This window comes from Propithecus coquereli, unplaced genomic scaffold (assembly GCF_000956105.1).
Source record: "Propithecus coquereli isolate 6110/MARCELLA unplaced genomic scaffold, Pcoq_1.0 Scaffold140, whole genome shotgun sequence".
Lineage (NCBI taxonomy): Eukaryota > Metazoa > Chordata > Mammalia > Primates > Indriidae > Propithecus > Propithecus coquereli.
Window position 1 is genome coordinate 4,504,530 of NW_012138303.1, and position 14,753 is coordinate 4,519,282.

The 14,753-nt window shown below is 43.1% G+C and overlaps 2 non-coding genes across 2 annotated transcripts; both read left to right on the plus strand.

Annotated features, from left to right (window-relative positions):
- Nucleotides 1-11,821: 11,821 nt before the first annotated feature.
- Nucleotides 11,822-11,893, plus strand: TRNAG-UCC. The gene has a single exon. It is a non-coding gene; the product is annotated as a tRNA-Gly (tRNA).
- A 278-nt stretch (nt 11,894-12,171) lies between these two features.
- TRNAE-CUC lies at nt 12,172-12,243 on the plus strand. The gene has a single exon. It is a non-coding gene; the product is annotated as a tRNA-Glu (tRNA).
- The last annotated feature ends 2,510 nt before the right edge of the window (nt 12,244-14,753 follow it).

Below are 14,753 nucleotides of genomic sequence, written 5' to 3' on the forward strand. Positions count from 1 at the left end.
ACTTAACCTCTCAGAGCTTTGTTTTCCTAATCTATAAAATGGACAGTGTCTGGTTCCTAATAAATGTTCAAAAGTAACCTTTATTTAAATGAGTGTTATCAAGAGTTTTTAACCTTTGAATTTTTCTGGAAGTGTTGGTTCTTTATTGTTTAGGATAATTCCTGGTCAAAATCTCATCCATAAGGAATTAGCGTAGTTTGCTTCTAACAGGAGCCAAATATTAAGGAACTGCCTACAACCAGTAATGCAGCCTGCTGGAGAAGCAGGGACAGAGCCTGGGGAAGATGGTGGTGCCCAGCTATTTTCCATACTCCAAGGGCAGAAACCCAAAGCAGAAAATGACCTTGTTTTTCACAGTTTCTCCCATTGAAATCCTAAGTGGCTTTTCCCTTGCTTTCCATTACAGAAATTGTTAAGGGACTGCCCATGCTGACCAGCCGATTTGCACACATATTTATGTATTTCAAAAATTGAACACAAATCATGAGGTTCTAAATTGGTGAACACGTTCAGAGGGCATTTGGGCACTATTTATTAGAAATTTGAAATTTGTAAAAATTCCATTTTAAAAAATGTGTCCAATAGAAACACTTAAGTGTGACAACAATATCAACAAGAATATTCATTGCAGTATTATAGTATAAGGAAAAAAAGGTCAAGATAAGAAGATAATAGGGCTGGATGTGATGGCTCACACCTGTAGTCTCAGCTACTCAGGAGGCTGAGGCAGGAGGATAACTTGAGGCCAGGAGTTTGAGACCAGCCTGGGCAACATGGTGAGACCCCTGTCTCAAGAAAAAGAAAAAAAAAGATAATAGAGAATCCTGAGACTCAGCTGCCTTCTGACTTTTTTGGGAAACCTTCCAGGATCCTTTCTGTTGTGTGTTTGTGTGTGTATGTGTGTTCTGTTAGTTTTGTTTTCTCAAGCTAATTTGGGTTAGATTCCTGTCACTCAGAATTCTAACAAAAGAGAAGTTGTATTCTGAGGGAAGAGTGAGTAGTTAAAGGGTATGGCCTATAAAGAGAGGTAGGAAAATGATGGGTAGTGTATTAGTTGGGGTTCTCCAGAAAAAGAGAACCAACAGGATACATGAGAGACTGAGGAGATAAGGAAATTCAGAAATGGCAGCATGAGGGATCCATCGAGTGGCAAGAGGAAGAGAGAACGGAATGTAAGGAATTGGCTCATGTTTTTGCAGAGGCTGGCGAGTCTAATATCTGCAGGGTAGGCCAGCAGGCTGGAAACCCAGGAAGAGTTGAGGTTGCAGTTCCAGTCAGAACACAGTCTGCTGGCGGAATTCCCTCTGTGCACATCTGTGTCCTAATTTCTTCTTATGAGGACATCAGTCATATTGGATTAGTACCAAACCTAATGACCTCATTTAACCTTAAATACCTCTTTAAAGACACTATCTCCAAATACAGTCACATTCTGAGCTACTCAGGGTTAAGATTTCAGCATAGGACTTTTGGGAAAACACGGTTCAGCCCATAACAGATAGGAAATAAACCTTGAAAGAAAAAATATAGCGGAGAAATTGCGGAGTTGGACAGGGCCACGAATGTGGGAGGACAAGTTCACAGGCAGTGCTTTCATTCTGGCTGTTGGTGGAGGATGACAATAAATAAGGGTGTGGCTGGAATGACTGTGCTGGAATCATAGGCTGAGGGAGCAGTTGGTCCTTGGTTATTGGAAGATTGATGAGGCTAACAGCACGCTTTAGTTTACCTAAAAAATGATGCAGTCTCAAAAATTATTCCTGGGTCTCTGGCAAGAACTCTTTTCAGAAGGTTTACGAGCCAACTCCCCAAATTCTCCAATCTCAAATGAAGTCACAGAGGCTTGCAGTGGTGACCTAGAGGCCTTAGGATCCCTGGGATACAACCAGCAAAGCTACATCCTTTTCTCTCCCCTACCTTCTCATGGTACAGGGCTGCTCTTTCCCTCCACGGTGACCCATTCTCCAGTGATGGCCATCAGGTGGTGAATCATGCTTCTGCAGATGACGCAAAAGGATCATTTCCTCAAACCAATGTTGTCATTTTCACTGGAGTTCTTCATTCTGTGTAACCACTTGAGAGCTTTGTAAATCTGCATAGTATATGTAATAACATGCTGTGCCAGATATATAGGTGAAACTCTTGCATGGTCCCACCGTGAGAGGGACCCACTACTTTCGTACGTAGTGGCATGAACAGTGTAATTATTGTGTGTAGTATTTATTTGAATGTTGTGATATTTATATCCCAGCTCTTCTACTTAACTCCTCTATACATACCTCAATTTTTTCATCTATAAAATGAGGATGCTGATAGTAACTACCTTATAGAGTTCTTTTAAAGATTAAATAATGTCATATAAATCAATATATATAAGGTGTTCAGAATAGTACCTAACAAAATATTAGATAATGTTCTTTTTTTTTTGAGACAGAGTCTCGCTTTGTTGCCCGGGCTGGAGTGAGTGCCGTGGCGTCAGCCCAGCTCACAGCAACCTCAAACTCCTGGACTCAAGCAATCCTTCTGCCTCAGCCTCCCAAGTAGCTGGGACGACAGGCATGTGCTACCATGCCCAGCTAATTTTTTCTATATATATATTTTTAGTTGTCCAGATAATTTCTTTCTATTTTTTAGTAGAGACAGGGTCTCACTCTTGCTCAGGCTGGTCTTGAACTCCTGAGCTCAAACAATCCTCTCGCCTTGGCCTCCCAGAGTGCTGGGATTACAGGTGTGAGCCACCACGCCCGGCCATAGATAATGTTCTTTTTATCAATTTCATTACTATCTTTATGCTACTCTTTTAACAGATGGACCTGTGAGAGAATAGTGATATCCCTGTATGTAGTGGGCGGTATTTTACTTAAAAGTGCGGTCATTCCCAGGGTCAATCTAAGGAAGTGTGTTTCCCACAGCAGACAGAAAGCTATGTTGGCACAGTGGAAATGTTGTTCACCACAGTGAATGCTGTTTATCATGCCCTCGGTCTGGACCTCCCAAGAGCCAAGGAATATGGGATGCAGTCCTGGGTGGATGGTATAGGGATGCATGCTCCATGGAGTGGCAAGTTGGGAGTAAAGGAATGAGGATGCCCAGGGAGGTTCCAGAAAAGCTAGAGACGTATTCTATGGAGAATATCTTATAGAGAGCACAACAGGGTATACAAGTCTGAGAGTGAGCTGGTTATGGTAGATTCAGATTCTGTGATTATGGCTGAGATTAGAAAGATTCCTAGAAGAACATCTACCCACTGCAAAGTAAATGCACATTTTTTTACCATAAAGGCAAAAGAATGCTATCCTCGCATACGCAGGTGGCAAAGGAAGCACAAACTGTTCTCCAGACATCCGTACTCTCCTTTCCGGTGGGATATACTATAACCCCTGCGCTCTGTGTAGAATTTCAGGACAATGGTTTTATACCTGAGGTGGCCTTTAAAAAGCACAAATACTTTAAAACTTTTCCTGAAACTTTTCTCAGCACTTTATAGCAATATATTCTGCTGAACCACCAAGACCAAGTCCTGAGTGACTCTCCTGGGGACTAACCCTGTGAAGGGAAGAAAGCTTCTGGGCAGCCAGACAAGGCTGTTCTCAGCAAGGAAAAATTTCCTAAAACCAGCCACAAATATCTGTAGATTCTTCAGACTTTTCGTAACACTTTATATTCCTCATGCCCAAGTAATTGGACCCTCTAAGATGGACTTAGTATTTTTTTATGGTTTCTTTGTTTAGCTACTTTGTTATTTAGTAAAATCTCTTAAGAGTCCCAGCCTGTTTCTGGGAAATCAAGCAAAGGGGTTTTTGTGCATTCTTTGGCCAGAATATTGAAGGAGAATTAGTGCACCTTCCAGAGACCTGTTGTGGCAGGGTCAGTGGTTATTAAATGAGAAGACTCCAGAGGGCAATTGAGACTTAGGACTCAATCAAAGCCATTAGGTCAACCACCCCCTCCTGCTGCACAGCAAAGAGTGAGGCTCTGTGCTCTGTTTCAGTATGGACGTAGGCATTTCCTTTCACCTACATAATGCCTTAGCACTCTTCAGGGATCCTACGGAAATCACATTCCCAGGACATCCACCTCTGGTTTATGTTCTCCAAGGGCAGTTTATCTTTCTTTATGTCTTTTCATTAACAAAGTCTTCTCTTTGAGATGTCTGCGGCATTGACAACCACATAGAATTGATAATGTCAAGCCATTTCAAGAAGGACTACTTTGCTTTTTCATTTATAGGAGTTCCTTCCTCAATGAGGTTCTGTTTTGATCCCAAGGGGGAGGGAATATACAATTAGGATTTTATTAAATTACTTTTCAGATTGAATCCAGTTGAGGGGGAAAGACTGGCATGTTAGAGGGATTTGCCACTGAAGTCGGCCTAAAGAGATACTGTGGAATAATGAAAAGGAAACACAAGTTGTGTAATCAGCCCAATTAGAAAAAAATGGCAAACTGTGTAATCATGATACTTTAGACACACTCCCTCCTCTGTTCCCAGGAGGTAGCTGTACCGAAAGTTCTGCACTCGTCCCAGAGGTGGCATCAGAAGAATGAAGACAAGTGGTTTGAGGAGAAGGAAAGAGGAGTTTTTATTTATTTTATTATATTTTTTTGACAGAATCTCACTGTGTCGCTGTGGGTAGAGTGTAGTGGCGTCATCATAGCTCGCTGCAACCTCACACTCCTGGGTTCAAGTGATCCTCCTGCCTCAGCCTCCCAAGTAGCTGGGACTACAGGTGTGTGCCACCACACCCAGCTAATTTTTTCTATTTTTGGCAGAGATGGGGTCTCGCTCTGGCTCAGGCTGATTTCCAACTCCTGAGCTCAAGTGATTCTCCCACGTCAGCCTCCCAAAGTGCCAGGATTACAGGCATGAGCCACCGTGCCCAGCCAGGGCCTTGATTTTGAGTTACATTTTAAAAGGATCATTCTTTTCTTTTTTTTAATTTTTTTTATTTCACCATATTATGGGGGTACAAATGTTTAGGTTACATAAATTTCCTTTGCCCCACCTGAGTCAGAGCTTCAAGTGTGTCCATCCCCCAGACAGTGTGCATTGGACCCTTTAGGTGTGAATATACTCATCCATTCCTCCCCCTCCCACCTGCCCGACACCCGATGAATGTTTGACCCAGCAATCCCATTACTGGGCATCTACCCAAAGGAACAAAAGACATTCTATAAAAAAGACATCTGCACTAGAATGTTTATAGCAGCACAATTCACAATTGCAAAGATGTGGAAACAACCTAAGTGCCCATCAATACATGAGTGGATTAATAAAATGTGATGTATGTATACCATGGAGTTCTACTCAGCCACAAAAAACAATGGTGATCTAGCACCTCTTGTATTATCCTGGATAGAGCTGGAGCCCATTCTAGTAAGTGAAGTATCACAAGAATGGAAAAACAAGCACCGTATGTATTCACCATGAAATTGGTATTAACTGACTTAACTGACCAACACTTAAGTGCACATAAAGGATCAATCTGATTGCTGTGTTGAGAATAGATTGTAGTGGGGCAAGGGTGGAAGCAGGGAGACAAGTAGGAGGTTATTGCACTAATCCAGGCAAGAGAAGATAAAGGCCTGTACAAGGGTAGTAGTATAGAGGTGGTAAGAAGTGTTAAATTCTGGGTATATTTTAAGACAGAACCACCAGATTTCCTGAGAGATTGGTTATGGGGAGTGACAGAGAGTGAAGGGTCAAGGATGAATCCAAGATTTTTAACCTAAATGTCTCAGTTGTTTATTGCACCATAAAAAACCACCCCCAAAAATTAATGGCTTAAAACAACCAATTATTTTTTATTATCTCTTATGCTTTTGTGAGTTGACTGGGCTCAGTTGGGCATTCTTGCTTTGGCTTTTTATGCTAGTGCAATCTGACAAAAGTACGCAAAGCTTTATGGAGAATTGAATGCAGGAAATGACCTGGAAGACTGATGCTTCTTATGTTGTTTGGCATAAACATGAATAAAGGACAGAAAGATATATTCAAGGTGGGTAATGCCAATGAAGCTATGAGAGTTGACATGCAGAGGACAGTGGTTATCTGGGGCTGCCTCTTTATCCCTGTTAACAAAAGAGTGGTGGTAGCTCTGAGTTAGTTTTGAGCATGTTGATCCCAGCTGATGGAGTTGTGATTGCCTGGGGAAGCCATGCATTATTCCAAAAATGTGGTCATTCTTCACCCCTAATAAAGTGGGTGGGGGTAGAAGTCCTGGGTGATCTAACATCTTAGTCCCAAGCACAGGGCCTGATCTTGACCTATTTTGGAAATTAGTAATTTTACACATTGTTCTTCCTCTGGACTTTTGCTGTCCGGTATGATGGTAGCCACCAGCCACACAAGGCTATTGTGTACTTAAAACATGGTTAGTCCAAATTGAAATATGCTGTAAGCATAAAATACACACTGGCTTTTGAAGACTTAGTACAAAAAATATAAAATATTTCATTAATATTTTATACCAATTATATGTTAAAATGATATTATTTTGAATATATTGAGTTAAATAAAACATACTATTAAAATTAATCTCTCTTGGTTCTTTCTACCTTTTAAAATGTGAGTACTAGAAAATTTTAAATTATACACGTGATTCACATGCTATTTCCATTGGACAGAGCAGCTTTATAGCCTTGATGGGGCTGAAGATATCTGAGAAACTCAAGTGCTACCTGAGTGTGTGAGAATCCTCTGAACCCTTCAGAAGCATTACACTCCTTCCCCATGTGGTAAGAGTTTCATCATCTCATCTTTCTCTTAGAGTCAGAGGTCCTAGGACCTTCAGGCTTCTGAGAGTTTTAAGCTTGAATACCTTTGCCTCTCTCCAGGATTCTTTGTAAATACAGGTTTGGATACAGAATTCCCTTATTTTGTTATAACCTGATCACTCTCATATATATTATACAGCTGGGTTTTCAAAAACTCTTGTAAACTCTCTTTATCTCCACTTTCTTTACAATCTCTTTCTGGATTATTTCATCAGCATAACATCAATTGTTAATTTAGTATTACCACAATGTCTCTTAACAGCTGCAATTATCACTTACTATAATGAAATTCTTTCTCCTATAGTTTGACTCATAGCAGTTCAAATTAGCATCACCTAAATCATCATCAGAAAGAACATTCCTGTTCCCTTTGGATGCAAGAGTACTGAAGTGTCTCCATATTGTTTCAAAATTTGAATCTATCATAAATTGTATGGTAGGTTTCTGCATTGTAAAAAAGGAAAAAGAAAGAAAGAAAAAATGTAAAGTATGACATTTGATAACAGCTGATTCAAGCTGCTGACCCCAGAATTTAAGGACAGAACGTTCATTTATAAATCACAGAAATGGAATGTTGAAATCCAACCCCATCATTTTATAAATGAGAAAACTGTGGCCCAGTCAAGAACTCTGAGTTGACCCAGGGCATACCTCCCTTTGGTGCTAAAGTCTGGGTCTTTCTATACCTCACTGCCTCCATTCACTCATCTGCACTTCCTACCCAAGACTTATAGTTTACTGTGTCCATTTATCTAATTGTCTCAGTTGTTAATCTTTCCATAATTTAAAAGTAACATCACCAGATTGAAAGTTTCTCCCGGACAGAGATTCTAACAGATGCATAACACTTATTTTTGCTGAAATGGGTGCATGGACACAGGAAGACAAGAATGCTCACATTTATTGAGCATCAGATTTTATTATCCCAAATCTAAACTGAATGGCCTCAATTACTGATTCTTCTAATAATCATCAGAAACAATGGCTCAGTGTCAGCTACTCTAAAATGATTTTTTGGGGTAAATATTCCCCCAAAGTTTAGTTGTTCTACATTCTCTTTCATTAGAAGATGGTAGAGAAAGTCCTTCAGGCCAGAACTTTACTTAAAGAGTACATTGCATCCCCATCAATTTATAAATAAACCAGCACTTTAGTCCCTGAAATTTAACACCACTACATACAATCAAGATGATATCTGCCTAGAAAACCAGCTAAGTAACTGGTACTAAGATGTTCACTATGGCTCAAAGAGCAATGTCAATGACTGACCGATTTTTGAACAATATACCATATGTTTAGTTCTCTTCCATTTGTAGCAAAATAAAGCAGGTGAAACCAATAGACATGGTTCTATGGGGTCAGGATGGATGGATGGCTGTTGATATGTTAACAGCAAAAATGTCTACAGCTACAGGTTCATGGATTTAAAGGGCAAACTAAGAATTATGTCTAGGACAGAGTATCAAGTGTCAAAGCCAGAGAATTCCTCCAGATAGATTACCTAGAGGACCTGAGAGTTCAAGAGCTGGATTACACATAAATGGCAGAGTGTTCTAGGTGAATACTAAAGGCAATGCCACTTGCAGTTTGCTGATTGTAGCTTGATTTTCCATATTAACTGGGGATGTGAAATAGGCATCCCACATGAAGGGCTTGGAGAAGAAATAGCTTCCTAGTATACCTGACAAGATAAATTCGTTGCTAAAAAATATACGTAGATAGCGTGAATGAACGATATTCGATAGCACAACAAAGTGACTATAATCAACAATAAGTTAGGGTATACTTTAAAATAACTAAAAGAGTGAAATGGGAATGTTCCTAACACAAAGAAATGATAAATGCCTGAGGGGATGGATACCTCGATTACCCTGATTTCATTAATTCACATTGTATGCCTATATCAAAACATCACAGGTACCCTATAAAGATATACAACTATTATATACCCATAACAATTCTTATAAATTGTTGCTAAATATACCTCTAGGCTAGTGCTATCCATTGTAAATATCACAAATTCAAATTTTCTAGTAGCCGCATTTTTAAAAAGTAAAAAGGAACAGGTGAAATTAATTTTAACAATTTATTTAATCCAATGTATTAGTTTTATAGGACTTCCATAACAAAGTACTACAAGCTGAGTAGCTTAAAGAACAGAAATTTATGTCTCGCAATTCTGGAGGGTAGAAGCCAGAGATCAAAGTGTCAGCAGAACCATGCTCCCTCTGAAGGCACTAGGGAAGGATACCTTCCAGGCCTTCTGGCTTCTGGTAGTTCCTTGGCTTATGGCAGCAAACTTCTCCAAACTCCAAACTTCTCATGGTGTTCTCCCTGTGTGTAAATCTGTCTTTGTATCCAAATTTTCCTTTTGTAATTAGGACACAAATCAAATTAGATTAGGGGCCTACTCTACTCCAGAATGACCTCATCTTACCTAAATACATAGAAAATAAAGATCTTATTTCCAAGTATGGTTATCTTTACAGGTACTCAGAGACAGAATTTCAATGTATGAATTTGGAAGGGGACACTATTCAACCACTAACACCCAATAAATCCAATATAATATCATTTCTATATAAAATTGGTATAAAAATAGTAGTGAAATATTTTACATTCTTATTTTTATATTAAGCCATTGAAATCCAGTGCATATTTTACACTTACAGGATTTCTTAATTTGCGCTAGCCTCGTTTCATGTGTTCAGTAGCCACATGTGGCTAGTGGTTACCATGTTGAACAATGCAGATACAGAACTTTTTTTAATCATAGAAATTCTATAGGACAGCCATGTTCTAGAAAATAGAATCTAATCAATACTGACAGAAAGGAAATCAGTTGTTGCCTCAGGAGAGATGGGAAGGAGGGAATTCGAAAGGAGCATGAGGAAGCTTTTGGGAGTGATAACATGTTCATGATCTTGATTGTAGTGACTGTTTCACGTGTACATATCTCAAAACTTATAGTGTCCTACACTTCACGTGTGTAGATTTTATTGTATGTGAATTACAATCAATAAACTGTAAAAAAAAGTTAATTATAAAAATATATATAGTATAGCAGGACAAATGACATAAGTACCTACTAACTATATTATCTTTCATAAATTTCAGGGATTTATATGAAAAACACACTAATATGATTTACAATAATATAATATGATTACACTATGATACAATTTACTTTTTAATGAAACATGTATATTAATTACCTATGGCTACATAATAAATTACTCCAAGCCAAATTACTCCAGGCCAGTCCCAGTGGCTCATGCCTATAATCCCAGTACTTTGGGAGGCTGAGGTGGGAGGACTATTTGAGGCCAGGATGAGAACAGCTTGGGCAACATAGCAAGATATCTGTCACTCTAAAAAAAAAAAGAAAAGAAAAATTAGCTGGCCATGGGGGCCATTGCCTGTAGTCCCGGCTATTCCCAGGGGTTGGGGTGAGAATTGCTTCAGCTCAGAAGTTGGAGGTTACACTGAGCTATGATAATGCCACTGCACCACTCCACTTCAGACTGAGTGACAGAGCAAGACCTTATCTTTCTTAAAAGAAAAAAAAAAAGGTAAAGAAAAAAATCACTCCAAAACTTAGCAGCTAAAAATAACAAATGTTTATTATGTCACAGTTTCCATCTGTCAGGAATCCAGGAGCAGACTAGCCTCATGGTTCCTGCTCAGGGTCCTAGAGCTTGTAGTAAAGCAGTGCTGGCACTGCTGTTATTTGAACCTTCAACTGGGACTCATACGAAACAACAACCAACCTCTGGCCAGGTACAGGGCAGACAAAGCCAGGCCTGCATAATTTATCCGCAAGGCCCACAGAAGCTAATGAACATCTTTCAGGCTTATACATGTAGTATATTTAACCAGATTTTCCACACAAACCAAACACCAACCTGCAATATATCTGTAATATAACTGTAAATATACCATATATGGCCGAGCCAGGGGGCTCATGCCTGTAATCCTAGCACTCTGGGGGGCAAAGGCCAGAGGATTGCTTCAGGACAGGAGTTCAACACCAGCCTGAGCAAGACTGAGACCCCGTCTATACTAAAAATAGAAAAAATTAGCCGGCCAACTAAAAATAGAAACAAAAATTTACCCAGGCGTGGTGGCGAGCGCCTGTAGTCCCAGCTAATTGGGAGGCTGAGGCAGGAGGATTGCTTAAGCCCAGGAGACTGAGGTTGCTGTGAGCCAGGCTAACGCTACGGCACTCTAGCCTGAGCAACAGTGAGATTCTGTCTAAAAAAAAAACAAAAACTCACGATATACAAGTAGAGAAATATAGACTTAGATACTTTATCAGAATCCAGGAAATAACTATGTAAGATTTCTCATTTCACTACAATCTATGTAAATTGGACTAAAAAAAATCTAACAGAGAATATACAATCATTTTTAAAAACACATGTTCAAACTACGAAGCATGCCATGGAAAGGCCAGAGCTATGTTTGGCATGACTGGAAACATACAGGAGCAAGGGCCATCATAAGTGGACGAACCGGTGAGCACAGAACACCCAGCAGGGACAGCAGAAGTGGCGAGTGAGCCGGGAGGCTCTTCCTGGCGGAAGCAGCGCTGCTTGAGAGCCCTAGCCCGTTCGGTGGCCAGTAGGGAGTGGGTACGTGTGGACGCGTAGTGTCTGTGTGTGTGCGCCTGCCGTGTTGTTTGTCTGCTGGCTGCCACGGGAGGAGAAAAGCTATCATGGGCAGTCGCGTTTGGGGCTCTGGAAGACGGGCACCGAGGCGACCATCGGGCAAGGGAGAGGGGAGAAGCTGAAGGCCGGAAGTTGGCGTGGAGTCGAGGACCCAGGGGCAGCAAGGAAGATAGAAGGCCACCAGAGACAGGCAGGCGGGCAGGCCGCAGCAGCAGCGCCGGGCTTGCTCATGTGGGGCGCCCGGCGACCTCAGCTGGCGCCTTGGCAGCTCGGAGCTGAGGGCGGGAGAGGCGAAGGGGCGGGGCTGCGCCCGACGTCGGCGGCGCGCTCCCGGCAGCCCCGGGCCGGCGTGGCGGGACTGCCTGGGCCGAGCGGCGTTGGTGGTATAGTGGTGAGCATAGCTGCCTTCCAAGCAGTTGACCCGGGTTCGATTCCCGGCCAACGCACTGGGCCGACCTTTTGCGGAGGTCCGGGTGCGGGGCCTTGGCCGGTGGGCTGCGCGCGTGCGTGCGTGCCTGCCTGCGTGGGGGGCGGGAGGAGGCGCGCGGCGCTTGAAGGGTGCTGCAAGCAGGAGGAGCGCTGCCAGGGCACGCCGATTGCCAGGGGCGGCGGGCGGCTGCTCTTTGTTTTCAACCGCAGCCGGGCGGGGCGCCATGGTAGCGCCCAGCGCTTGCGACCGAGGCGCCGGGTCCAGGAGGGGCAAGCCTGGAGCACAGGTTGTCGCTCCCTGGTGGTCTAGTGGTTAGGATTCGGCGCTCTCACCGCCGCGGCCCGGGTTCGATTCCCGGTCAGGGAAGCCTTTCTTCTTTCGCGCTGCCTCCCCAATGTTGCCGGCGCCTTCGCGCCTCCCCTTTTGACCAACAGACTCGCTCGCTTCGCCAGCGCCCTCCACGTGCAGCCCTACCCTCCGCCCATCCATCCTTTCGGCCTCGCTCGGCTCGCCACCTTCAGCCCTTCCGCTTCTCCCCTCTCCCTTGCCCGACTCTCGCCTCGCTCCCTGTCTTCCTCGGCCCCGAACGCGACTGGACACGACAGCGCTTCTCTCCTCCCGTGGCCGCCAGCAGACACGCAAACAACACGCCACGCGCGCGCGCACACACGCGCATACACACATCCGCTACGCGTCCACGCGTACCCACTGGCTTCTGGCCCCCGAACGGGCTAGGGCTCTCCAGCAGCGCTGCTTCCGCCGAGCCGAGCCTCGCGGCTCACGCGCCACCTCTGCTCTCCCTGCTGGGGCATCTGCGTGGGCCACTTACCAGCGCCTGCCCTCCGCGACGTCGCCACTCAGGCGGTCAAGCGCTCTTGCTTTTCCGCGGCGGGCCCGGCCTCGAGCGCCGGCCCGGGATTGGGCTCCGCGTGTGTCGGTTGCTCATGCCCGGCAAGGGAGTGTGGAGCTTGTGGGAGCCGAGGCTCCAGGCAAGGTGTACTAAAGTCAGCGGTGTTTTATCACATGTTGATAGTTGTCTTTTTCTAGGGTAACGGAGAAGGGTTTTTAGCTCAAACTTTGGGCACTGTTTCAAAACAGCACAGCCAAATTGACTCAATGGCGTGTGGCGGATGCCGGTGAAAGCGGATTTCTAACGCATATTTGTTTTGCATTTCTTTCTCGTTCTTAATCCTGTCTCATAATGGCAAGGAAGATTCCTAGAATACCGTTGTAGAAGCGCGTAGCTTTCCTTTTTCATATTTTCCACTTTCCATCTTATGTCATATCTTATCATATCTCGACCCCTCTCCCCATCCTTGTATCCTTCTTCTGCGGTGCTCCCCCAAGGATACTGCAGAAGTCAGTCCACATTCCACCAAAACTTTTGCGCAAAGCAGGGTAGTTCTCACATACATGCTGTCTACCCTCATCTAGCTGTATGTTCCTTCTCTCTCCACCTCAGTCACAACTCTGAGTCCAAGGCCCTAGGGCAGCCACCACTTCCATCCTTTTCTCTTTGGCCTGTGTCCTCGTTCCTTCCTTGGTGGCCACAGGAAGTGTGAACTATTGGTCATCTCAGGTCTAATCTGGGTTCCCAACTCTTTAGATTTCTACATATCATGGTAGAGGGCTGTTGGCTCCACTCCGTTCACGTAGCTTAGTGTTCATTTACCGTGTCAGAGCGATAAGTCCCCATTTGGGTTCTATAGACAGCAGGACTTCCATATTCTTACAACCTGTTGATTATGAGGACCTTGTGAGAAAGTTTAATGATAACAAAATTCTCCCAACTCTGTGGATCCAGAGTTTCTGCAGTGTCTCCCAAAATCTGCACTTCTAGCAAACCTCGCTCATGGAATGTTTGCAGAAACGTTTTGAATCCACGCAACAAGTTATACTGGAGAGATTGGTGTCTGCCAGCTGGAGCTGCTTGACCGCCAAAGCCTGGGAGTGATATCCTGTTATTTTCCATTTTTAAACAATCACTTTTGATTTGGTTTTAGAAATAGGGTCAACTAAATTGTTGCTATTTAGAAACAGAAACTGTATTAAGACTAACGTATTAGGTATGACATCCCTATTTTCCGAGCTTAAGGAAGATTAAATGAGTGGTGGGTTTCTCTAATCAGGAACTTCTGAATATCTCATGGGAGCTACCCATGGAAATGTCAGAGGGTTTGGTAAAAATTATCCACACTGTAGAGAACTCTGAAAGGTTAACTTCAGCTTTGAGAATTCTGAAGGATCAGGGAAAAATTACATTCATTATTAAAACTGATTTGATTCAAAATAATTGGCAGATCGGTTTCATGTTTCAATGTAAAAATTAAATGTAGTCGAATTAGTTATAAAGCATTCATTCCCTATGGAAAGCCATGGCCCATTGGGGATATTTTTTAATTCGGGGGGGAGCGTGGGAGGGGTATAGACTTGAATATTCAACCTGCTCGATCACTTGAGTCCCTAAATGTTTTTCTACCTTTCCGTGGTATATTCAGTACTCTCCCTCCTTACCCTTGAGAATCATTCTGGAGAGCTTCGGGCTCCTTGCCATAATTCACTTACCTCTTTGAACAGGCACTTGGTATCTGGATTTAAAATTAAGAAAGACATGATATACCCTGACTTCAGAGAACTTTACTGAAATAAGTACGTCAAGATGACCTCCCAAGAAGGGACCCTTAATTCAAATCAGCAATTAGCTATTCCCCCAACACTCACCTACCCGCGCTCCATTCCCTATTTCTTCAAGCCATTAATGAACTTGGTTTTACTTCTTTCTGTAAACCAAAATCTCAACTTGGGAGAAAGAGGCAGTGGCTTTCTGCTGGCGCTAAGGAATTGGGAAGGAAGCAAGCAAGGATTCGAGTGTTGCA